Raw genomic sequence first — 11,658 nt, forward strand, 5'->3', positions numbered from 1 at the left:
AGCAAGATGTCCGAAAGTTGTCTACGTGTGATGCGGTGGACCTGGGCACGACATTTAATGGGGGAAAAAGGGGAAGGTCGGCTCTACTGATTGTTGTTTACAGACAATGGGACTAGGGAATGGGGGATTGGGGATAGTTGGGGAGTATTGGGGAAATAGGGGAATATTTACAAGCGGATATGGAGGCCAAATTCCATATTCGCAACATTGCACCCTTCTCTACCCTCGGGGCGTCCCGACCCGATAAATTTTTACCTACTTTAGTGTGGCACGCAATGTAGTTCCCTCTACTATTAACTCTACCCTGAGTGCGACAGTTTTACAGATATTCACAAATGAGTAAATATGTCCCCCTGCGACGTTGCACCCTTCTCCTCACAGAAACACACCCACAGGATAACCGAATCCGGAAAGAATCCTCAAACTAAACATACAGCCGGTAGGGAGCATTATTTACAAGACTACTCTGCTATTTACACTACGATCCAGGACCTGTTTTTGGAGGAACACATGCAGATGTTATGCATAGAGAGAGCGCGCTTGCCAGCATCGATACACCAACCCACGAGTGCTCTGTGGCCTTAAGGCCTTTAATAATGTGCAGAGCACCCCATCCAAGCACCAAAAGCACCACCCCATAACACAGTCAGCACCATCCGGTGCACCAATAAAGTGTTTATAAATCACCGGTGGTGTCGCAGCCGGCCGATGTTCTGCCGCTGGTCTTGCCTTGATGTGGTGCACTTGGCCTTCTTGCTTCTTTAAAAATAAAGAAAGGCGCCAACCGCGTCCATTTCTTTATTGTGGCCGTCAGGGGGCCAACTATTAGTGGTTCACCTGTATGGCATAGGTGCCACGTTGACCCATAGGTCCATATGGTGTATCGATCCCGGCAGCAAGCAGCGAAAGTGCAGGCCCACAACTGCGGAGCCAGCACCTCTCTCTCCTCTCTCTCTGCCCCAAAGCCAGATCCTCGGAGGTGGGAGACAAAAGAAGAAGACAAGTGAGTAAGGTGGTAAATGCGCAAAAGTGCACGCAATATTAGGTAATGCACACTAGGGGCACATGGGAACCAGGTGAGACAGGTACGTTCCTACCGTACGCCCCCCCCCCACCAGGTAACCTACATGGCCCCTCCCTTACCCCTTACTGCATCCACAAAACACAACACTACCCATAAACATCTACTTTACAAATCAACAAACATCCCTACTGTCTTCCCCGTTCCTCCCATATACCAAATTCGTCTTCTCTCCCTCCTAACCAATCAAATTTGCCATTTTCAACTCTCATCAAAATTTGCCATCTCCAACTCAACATCAAAATTTGCCATCACCAATTCATCATCAGTCCCTCCTAGGGAGGGAGAGATGGAATCACCCCAATGTCTCATCCACGTCGTGATGCGTCTCACAAATCCTCACAGCAATTCTCATTTCCTGCACAAAACAAAGAAAACACAGGTGTGGAGTCATCATCATCACAGGTAAGTGGCTGCGTATGGTGCGACAGGTTCATCAATCCTAACTATTTCCTAAATGACTTTAACAACTTTACACTACCCGGGGTCTTTCTCCGGCCAAACCATTGGCCCTCTTACACTATGGGTTCTAAAAACCAATTCCCATTGGCCAAACTGTGGTGCTTTCCAATTTGGGGTCTCACTCCCCCGATTCATCTCTCGGTGCCCTCGCACAATTTCTGGGCTGTGGCGTGTACCTCTCCCAGTGGGTCTACCCACCTGCACACCTCCACCACTGCAGTTGCCTCCGAGCTTACCTGCTCCTTACCCTAACCTAACTACCTGGGGAAGGCCCTCTGGCTCTCTCCCCACTCCGTGCCCTCTCTGGCACTGGGCTGCCCGATCCACACCCGGGATCCTCAGGCACCCACTCACAACTACCGGCTCCCAGAGCCCACCTGCGGCCTCACCTGGCCGACATCCTCACAGTGGTGGAGTGCCCAACCAACTACACACACTAACAGGCTACACGCCCAGCCATTTCCACAACACTAATGCACCCATTCACAACACCATTCTGCAACCGCACCACAAATGCCAATATCCAACCACAATTTACCTGCACCCTCTACCTAACATTTACACTACCCGCCCCGGGTATCCGTGATGGGGGTCCACTCTTCCCCCATTCACACCTTCGCACCATGCACACCACTCCGTACCACTTACTCCAACTCTCTCCACACACCTGTACTTGCACACCTGTGCTCTCACACCTGGTGCCACCTGCACCCTTCTCTCCCCAAGCGCATTTGCGCTGATCCACACACTCACTACTCACACACTGCTCCACACACCTGTCCAGTTGCACACCTGTGCAATCACACTTGTTCAATCATCACACACACAGCATCATCTCAGCTAACTACTCCCTTGTGAAACTTGCGCTTCCCAGTCGTCCCTTTAACTATTGCGCTCCCTCGTCATTATAATCCACACTAATCTACCTGCGTCCCCACTACAGGTATCAGTCACTAACTAACCTTAACGTTACCTAAGGTCATCTTCTCTAGATCCCTACACACAATATCCTAACCCACCCGGGCTAGTTTTCACTGCCATACACCCCATAAGCTATTGCTCCTTTGCCCCCCTATGGGAAAGGTGGCAGGGATGCCACCCTCTCCCACCGGGCCTATCGCTCCTCAATCCCCCAGTCCTCTGGCACTAATAAGCCCCCCTTATTCAGAGGTACTGGGTCCCGCCTCGGCATCTAAAGCCGAGGCAATCCACGGGGGCGCCTGCTCGCCGGTGTAAGGTCTTATCCGGTCGGCGTGGACGATCCGAGGGAGGGCTCGTGGCCCCATTTTGATCTTAATGACCACGTCACAGATTTGCGACAGGACGACTCCTGGGCCTTGCCAGGGGGAGGTGAGTTTTGGGCACCTTCCCTTTCGCCTCCGGGGATTAAAGAACCAAATCTTCATCCCCGGAGCGTATTGACTCCCCTGGCTCCGGTCGTCGTACCTGCGCTTCATCTTTTCCCCCGCCAGATGGAGTTGGCGGCGGGCGAAGGCATGGACTAGCTCCATGCCTTCCTCTAGGTGACGTGCGTACCCCTCCCTCGGCGGGTTAACCACTGTGTCTGGCACGGGGCCGCATAGCAAGTCGGCGGGAGCCCGTAACTCCCGCCCATACATAAGCAACGCTGGACTGCATGCGGTGGCCCCGTGCTGGCTGGTTCGGTAGGCCATGAGCAAGTAAGGGAGATGTTCGTCCCAGTCATCCTGACGGGTGGTGGTGAACAGTGCCAGTTGTTGGATTAAAGTTCGGTTGAATCTTTCCACCATCCCGTCAGATTGAGGTCTTAAAGGCGTTGTTCTGGTTTTCCGAATTGACAGGAGACTGCACACATCTTTTAGCAATTTGCTCTCAAAATTTCGTCCCTGGTCGGTGTGCAACTCCTGTGGAATCCCATGCCGGCACACAAATCCTTCCACGAAGGCCTGCGCTACCACCCCTGCTTCTTGGTTGGGGAGGGCGTAGGCCTCCGGCCACTTGGTGAAATAGTCCATTACAACGAGGATATACTTATTACCTTGGCGGGTGCGGGGCAGCGGTCCTAGAATATCCATAGCCACCCGCTCAAGGGGGGCCCCCACCTGATGTAATTGAAGGGGGGCCCTCATCCTCCGTGCTGGTCCCTTTTTGGCAGAACAGGCGTCGCATCTCCGACACCAGTCCTGTATGTCGCGCCCCATATTCACCCAATAGAACCTCCGGCGGACCCGAGATATTGTCTTTGTCCTGCCCAAATGGCCGCCGGAGCGGGTACCATGCACCTGTTGCAATATGACGTTCTTGAATTTGTCAGGGACTATCACCAGCCAGGAAGTTCGATCAGAGGGAACCTCCACCCACTTGCGATACAAGATGTTGCCTTTCAATTCCAGGGTCTGCCACTGAGCCCAATATGCCTTTGTTTGTGCCCCGAGGGGGGTGACCTCTTCCCCCTTTGGTCTTTGCCCCAATTTGACCCATTGGAACACCGGCCCCAGAACAGGATCCTCCTGCTGGGCCGTGCTCCAAGCCAACTCTCCAAATTCCTCGTCCGCGGTTAGTGGCAAAATTGGCCCTCTCACCCGGGTTGCCCGGACGACGAGAATCGGGGCGGAATCGCCCAATTGCTCCCTCTCCTCGTGTCTCGCACAAAATTTACAGTTTTCCCCCAGACAAGGACGCCGAGAGAGTGCGTCCGCATTACCATGGGCCTTCCCGGCCCTATGGGCCACATCAAAATCGTACTGCTGCAACTTTTCCAACCACCTTGCAATTTGGCCCTCCGGTTCCTTGAACCGAAGGAGCCATTGCAAGGAGGAATGGTCAGTTCTAACCAAAAATTTCCGCCCGTACAAGTACGGGTGGAAATGGTTCATGGCAGCCAGCATAGCCAATAACTCTTTGCGAGTGACGCAATAATTTCTCTCGGGCCTACTTAAGGCCCGACTATAATAACCAATCACTCTCTCCACGCCCTCCTGTGTCTGAGACAAAACTGCGCCCAATCCTTCCTGGCTCGCATCCGTGTCCAGGGTAAATGTCCCGTCACCAGTGGGGTAAGCTAGAAGGGGTGCGGATGTTAGACACCCCTTCAATTTTTGGAAGGCCTCGTGGCACTCCCGTGTCCAATTAAATCGCGTCCCCTTCTCCGTAAGCCGGTGGAGGGGACGGGCCAACTCCGCAAATTTCGCCACAAAGCGCCGGTAGTAGGAGCAGAGTCCCAAAAATCCCCGCACCTCTTTGATGGTACGTGGTGCGGGCCACTCCTCTACCGCTTTAATTTTGTCTGGGTCTGTTTTTACCCCCTCGCGGCCAATCACGTGACCTAGATAGGCCACCTCTCTTGCAAACAAAGTGCACTTACTCGGGTTCAGCTTCAACCCTGCCTGTCTGAGGCACCCGAACACCTGGTCCAAATTAGCTAGTGCCTGGGGGAACGTTTGGGCATGTACCAGGACGTCATCCAGGTACACCAGGCATGATTGCCATGGCATGCCGCCTAGTACATGCTCCATCAATCTCTCAAAGGTGGCGGGGGCGTTACACAAACCAAACGGCATCACAGTAAACTGATACAGTCCCTTACCTGTGGAAAATGCCGTTTTCTCCTTCCCTGCCCTATCCATCTCCACCTGCCAATACCCACTCTTGAGGTCCAAAGTTGTGAACCAATTTGAGCCCGCAACGGCATCGAGGGTGTCATCAATCCTTGGCAGGGGATATGAGTCCTTGAGTGTCACGTTGTTTAGCTGGCGATAGTCCACGCAGAACCGCGTGGTCCCATCCTTCTTTTTGACCAGCACAACAGGTGACATCCAAGGACTTCCCGAGGGCTCGATCACACCTGCGTCGAGCATTTTTGCAACCTGCTCGTCAGCTTCCGCCCTCTTGCTCCAAGGGAGCCGTCGGGCGGCCTGACGAATAGGCCGGGCCTCACCGGTGTGGATCTGATGTTTCACCAGGCCCGTACGTCCAATATCCTCGGTGGACAGGGAGAAGAGGTCCAAATGGGACCCAACCAGTTTGTGTAAGGCCTCCCTCTGGGTACCTCCCAACTCTACGCTACTACGATTTACCATCTCGCAAATGGGATCGGGCCAATTCCTACTTGTTATTGAAGGCTCCCCCCGGGGTCGGCTCGGCTGGACGTTCTCGCCCCTCACTGTCGCGACTTCCTCAACTGGGGTGCAGCCAGCTACCCTCGTGCCCCTTACTATAGTGCGTGGTTCTGTACTCACATTTACTACTCGGACGGCCACTACCGGTCCGTCCGTTTTTACAAGGGTGCGGCCCACGATTAAACCCGGTATGGACTGCGCTGCCACCGGTTCGACCAGGCCGCAGGACTCCTGCCATGTTGGGCGAGCTGCCCACCGGGCCGGCACTATCGCCTCGGCCCTTGGGGGGATGGTCACGGCCTCGGAAGCCTCCAGCTCCGCTCTCTCGGCCGTGCTCACTCCCCCTAACGGCAGCTCTTCTACTCCCACCTGCAGGATCCCCCGGCACAAGTCGATTTTACAACCGCTGGCAGTCAACAGGTCCAACCCTATTAAACATGGGTCGCACACCTCCGCCACCCAAACATCTATCTCCCTCCTTACCGACCCTAACTTGAGGGTCACAGAACCACGCCCTATGATCGGGGCCGTTACCCCGGTAGCAAGCTGCAAACTATAATTTTGCAGGCGCTGGATCTTATCCCAGCCACCTGCGCTCGAATCAAGGACCACAGGGCTGATGATCGTGGCGCTAGCTCCTGTGTCCACTACGGCGTCTACCCCCACGCCGGCAATTTTGCATCTAATTGTCAGGCTACCGGTTCCAATTTGGCCACAATAAATGACCTGTCGCGTCAATGAGGGCTCTCCTCCATCCTCTGCTGCCGAACACCGCCCTACGTGCCCGACACCTTCTAGTTTCCCGGGGTCTGGCGGGGGGGTGTCTGGGGTCGGCTAACCCGCTCCCCCCTGGGCGGAGTTGAGGACCTCAACTGCCGGGGATCATCCCGGCGCGCGTTTCGACAGTGCCGCGCCAGGTGACCCAGGCGGTTGCAGGTATAGCACCTCACCTGATAAGGTGCTTGCCTCCGGAATTCCAAATTCCCCCCCCTGTAGGTCCGAATTGGATTACCCGCTCGTGGTCCACCGCGGGCCACCTCCGTGGCCGCCTGCCATGGTCCAGGTCCCGCCAGGCGCTGGTCCACCAGCCTCCGGACCATGCCCGCCAGGTCAGGACCCACGTCGGGGGCGGGTCCCCTAAGGGGTCCGCCCTCCATCGGGGGTCCCACCTGGCGGACCGCCATTGCGAGACGCTCGCCCCCTCGGGCCAGGGGCCTCGCTGCTTCCCAACGGGCCGCAGCGTCAGCCGCCTGGCTCAGAGTCTGCGGGCGCCACATGGCGAGCTGTTGCCGGAGCTCAATATCCGGGAGGGCCTGGATAAAATGGTCCAGCGCCAGGCTTTCCCGGGAATCCGCTGCCATGCTAGCATGTGCGATCCCCACTGCGCGGCGAATGTCGTGGGCAAGTTCCCCGATGGCTTCCTGGGGCTTGCGTTTTCGCAGCGCGAGCTGAGCTTTAACAAGCTCGCTCTGCTGTTCTATGCCGAATCGATTAATTAGGGCGTCGCGGAGGGCTGGCAGGGTGAGAGCACCCGCTGGTAATGCCGTCAGCACCTCCGCCGCGCAATGCGGCCACCAGGTGTACTCCACCTTCGTCCTCACCCCAACCGTTGCCCTTACACACACAGTCGAACTGCGCCAGGTACGCGCGTAGATCACTCTTGCCGTCATACGGCGCGAGTGGGACCTTGTGGGACCACCTCGTATGTGAGTCGTTGCCCGCCTGCCGGACCCCGTGCGTCGCCCCTTGCGGGGTCAGCGCGGGGCCGAACCGGCCGGGCCCCCACAGTACACTACCCCCAAGGGGCTCTCGTGCCTCCCCGGTCCCTCCAACAACTACCCCTGTTGGTGTCGATGCATGGGTCACACCTCCGCAACCCGCTACCCATTCCATACCACCACCACCACAACCTTGCTCACCCACACCTCGCACCTCTCGTTCCATACCCTCCGGACCAGCCATACACCTCACTCTTGGCCTCTCACGAACATCCGGGTCTATCTCGACCCCCAAGCTTATTAAATCACCTGGCGCATCATACGCACGACCATATTGGTCACCACTTACACCGGGTCCTCTTTCTCTTCGCTTCTCCTCCATCACCTGCGAATCCCTCATCCGGTTAATGAGCACATCATCACGATCCGAACACAGACTCTGGACCAATTCTTTTACCTCCTCTTTTATCTCTTTCTTATCCTCTCTCCGTCGCTTTTTAATTTCGCTCACCCCTTCTTCCACTTCTTCTAATTTTTGCTTCATCTCCTTCATCTCTTCGTGCGCCCCTTTAAGTTCTTCCTCTAACTCCACTTTATTTTTTTCTATGTGCTCCCGCACCTCCCGCTCTTTAACCTCCATTACCTCTACCACCTTGTCCATTTTCCTCGTCAGGTCCTCATGTACCGTCTGACACTCTTTTTTAATTACCCCTACGTCCTTTTTCATCTCCTTCTGTGTCGATTTTAAACCCTCTATTACCGCTGTGTTCTTCTTTACCTGGTCCCCCAACTCCTTTTGTCCCACTGTCAGTTGTTCTACTCCCAGCGTCAACTCCTCTATACCACCTTGCAATTTTACAGTCCCCTTTCTCACCTCTTTCTCCATGCGCTCCTTACAGTGCCTCACCTCCTCGCGCACTCCTCCGACCTCCTCACTCACTCCTCTTCTGATCTCCTCTCCCATCACTTGCATCTCCTGCCCAGATGCCACCCTCATCTGCTCCATTTCCTCCCTGTGAGCATCCAGTTTGGTTTCTACCCCCATTCTGACCCCCTCTATCTGCTGCTCCATTTGTTTAACTTCCCTTTCCGCTTGGTCCCTCATGTCCCTCAATTTGCCTTCCATACTGTTTTCTAACCCCTCTAACCCATTTTTCACTCCCTCTATTTGATTCTCTTGAGCGGCCATTCTGTTTTCTACCCCCGTTAACCCATGTTTCACTCCCTCTATCTGATTCTCTTGAGCGGCCATTCTGTTTTCTACCCCCGTTAACCCATTCTTTACTTCTTTTATCCCGTTGTCTAACCCCTCACCGGTTCCCCTCGCTTCGTCCCTCATTACCCCCAATTGCTCACTCTGAGCCCTCGCTTCGTCCCTCATTACCCCCATTTGCTCACTCTGAGCCTCCATCCGGTTCCCCATTACCCCCAATTGGTTACTCTGCAGTTTGAGGGACGCCTGCATTTGCGCCATAAATTGCTCCATGAGGACCTGCATCTGGGCCATCCCTCCCACTTGTGCAGCGGGTGCGGCCGCCGTAGCTATGTGCGAGGCGCCATTTCGCGCGTCTGCTACCCCCGCTGTTTCGCTCTCCTCACGTGTCTCAATTTGGTCCTGGACCGACCCTGCTTCACTCTCCCCTACCGGACCCCAGCCGTCTTGATCCGCCATAGCGCGACTTGCAAAATTCGAGTTTCGTAAAACAAATCCAAATTTTTTTTTTTTTCGTTATAATTTCGGCGAGCGCAGTAACCGCGGGACCGCGCTCCGGCTCGATTTTGTCGAGCGCAGTACGCGCTCCGAACCGATTTTCCCTCCCAAAATTTGGGCCTAACTAATTTAGTCCCGGGTCCGAATCTCACTCCTCGACACCAATTGTTACAGACGTGGCTTAGATGTTATTTACCGAGCGGTTTTGGTATGACCACGTCTGCACAAGTTACCCGATTATACTCGAACTTTGACTAATCGCGCTACGCTGGCTCAATAAGAAAAAGAAGACACCCGGCTGGATTACAATAACACAATACGACACCAGGGGTTCAGTTCTCAAGACCTCCGGAGGAGGTTATATTAAGGCGGAAGGTTAGATTACAACTACAAGAGGGACAGCATAGAAAGACAAGCACTTAGACACACTCTTATATTATTCCCAACAGACGACAGATAAACGGGACAAGGCTGACTCACACGGGGATTGATGGCTAGGAAAGGCAGAATCGATGGCTCAAGGTGCACTCTTGGCTCAAGGACAGGGTACTGTACGGTCCAGTAGATGCAGGAGGTTTCACAGCGCTCGAGGTGGCGTCTTGTCGTCTCAAGCTGGGGGCGCATCTGACTCAGCGCTCGCAGGTGGCTTTCCTTCTCCAAGCTGAGGCGCATCTCTCGTCACATCCGGCGCGTGGCCGCGTATATCCGGCGGGGAGTGACACGCCCTCGGCTCGTTAGCTCCGCCTCGTGGAATCGGCACGTTGCTTCTCATTGGGTGCGTGCGGGGGGTTTACCAGGCTCCGCCCTTGACGAGGAGCTGACAAGGAGCCCCTTCGTGGTAACCCCGTGGAGCGCATGGTCTGGAGCTAATCGAGCCGGTGTGAGGACGCATCCTCCCCCGCTCCGCCGCCATCTCCTCTGTTGTTGTTGTAATTGTTGGGGAAGAAGATGGAAGGAGGTATGGGAAAGGTCCTAAACTCACTACTGATGCCATATAATCACATTCTGGTGCAACGAAGAGTCATAATTAATGGAGACGAGGCCTTAACTGACATAGACTAAGAATAACTAGCAAGATGTCCGAAAGTTGTCTACGTGTGATGCGGTGGACCTGGGCACGACATTTAATGGGGGAAAAAGGGGAAGGTCGGCTCTACTGATTGTTGTTTACAGACAATGGGACTAGGGAATGGGGGATTGGGGATAGTTGGGGAGTATTGGGGAAATAGGGGAATATTTACAAGCGGATATGGAGGCCAAATTCCATATTCGCAACAATATAAATCTATTTTTACATTCAGGCTGTAACCACAAAATGTGAAAAAGTCAAGGGGAGTGAATACTTTCTGAAGGCACTGTACTTTATAAGCGTAATCACATTATTAATGATAGATCCTTTATGGACGCACTCGCATTCCAATAGTACATACAATAGTTTGTTATTTAGTTCCGTCAAATCGTGTCCAATGTCTGGTGACGTTCGCGATCAGATTTCTCCAAACATCCCCATCCTGCACTACTTCACGAAGCTCTGGCAGAGAAAGCTTGGTTGCAACCTTCACCTCAACCATCCAGGGCATACAAGGCCTGCCTCTTCCTTTTCTTCCCCAAGACATACCCAACATGGTTGACTTCTCCAGACTTTCATTTGAACGCATGTGTCCAAAGTATAATAGTTTCTGTTTTCGCATCAGCGCTTCTAATGCACATGACGGTCTATTTATTCAACTGATTTGTTTGTTCTTCTTGCATAGAGGGATTTGGATGGGAAAAAGATAATGTTTAATACTGGCTACCACTGTGTTTCTAGTTAATCTTGGTTTGTAATTTGTGCAAACTTGTGTGTAATTAGTCGTTTTTTGTTCGCACTGTGTGCGGGGCCTGGTCCCTCGAGGCTTCCCTTGCCCCGTCAGTATTTTGTAAACTTCTTTCTTTCGCTGTATTGCTTGTTTCTTTGATTTTATTTTCACCCCCTACCTCCCCCGAACATCTTACCCTTTGTCGAAAGTTTTACCTCTCCCACCCTCCCCCCTCTCCCTCCCACAGATCTCCCGATGTCCCTGTTCTCTACTGTTGTGATTGTGTGCTTCCCTCTCTCTCCCCATCTTGTCTCCCGCTCCCTTTATTATATGTTTTATGTGTCCGTTTATGTTTTTTGTGATTAATATTAGCTCTTCCACGAGCCTCGATCTCATATACAAAAAAAAAAGAAGTCAATCAGATGAAAATTGATGACTGACCGACCTTTTGACCTAAAAAAAACACCAATAGGCTTCTACCTTTTGACTACCCCTACCAGGTGGGTAATTTGCAAGGATCAGTGTAGAATTGTGATTAATGTGCCGTACTTGCGAATCTTCGATTTCGCATGACACAAGTGGCAATATTCCCTGCCATCCTGTCTTTACCCACAATTCTTTGACCAGCATCGACATTACCTCTCACATATACATTTTCTCAGGGTAGCAATATCATTGTACAAACGTCCAATATTGAACTTATTTCAATACGATCTACATTCAAAACCAAAAAAGAAGTCCAAGTGAACCACCAACGACCCTTGCGTAAAGGACTACGTACTACATCTTC

The 11,658-nt window shown here is 53.2% G+C and overlaps 1 protein-coding gene across 3 annotated transcripts in view; it reads left to right on the forward strand.

Moving 5' to 3' along the window:
* The window catches only part of LOC137411338 (adenylate kinase isoenzyme 1), a 77,532-nt gene that overhangs the window by 58,222 nt on the left and 7,652 nt on the right, over positions 1-11,658 (forward strand). The window lies entirely within an intron of this gene.

This window comes from Myxine glutinosa, chromosome 8 (assembly GCF_964187855.1).
Source record: "Myxine glutinosa chromosome 8, kmMyxGlut1.1, whole genome shotgun sequence".
Lineage (NCBI taxonomy): Eukaryota > Metazoa > Chordata > Myxini > Myxiniformes > Myxinidae > Myxine > Myxine glutinosa.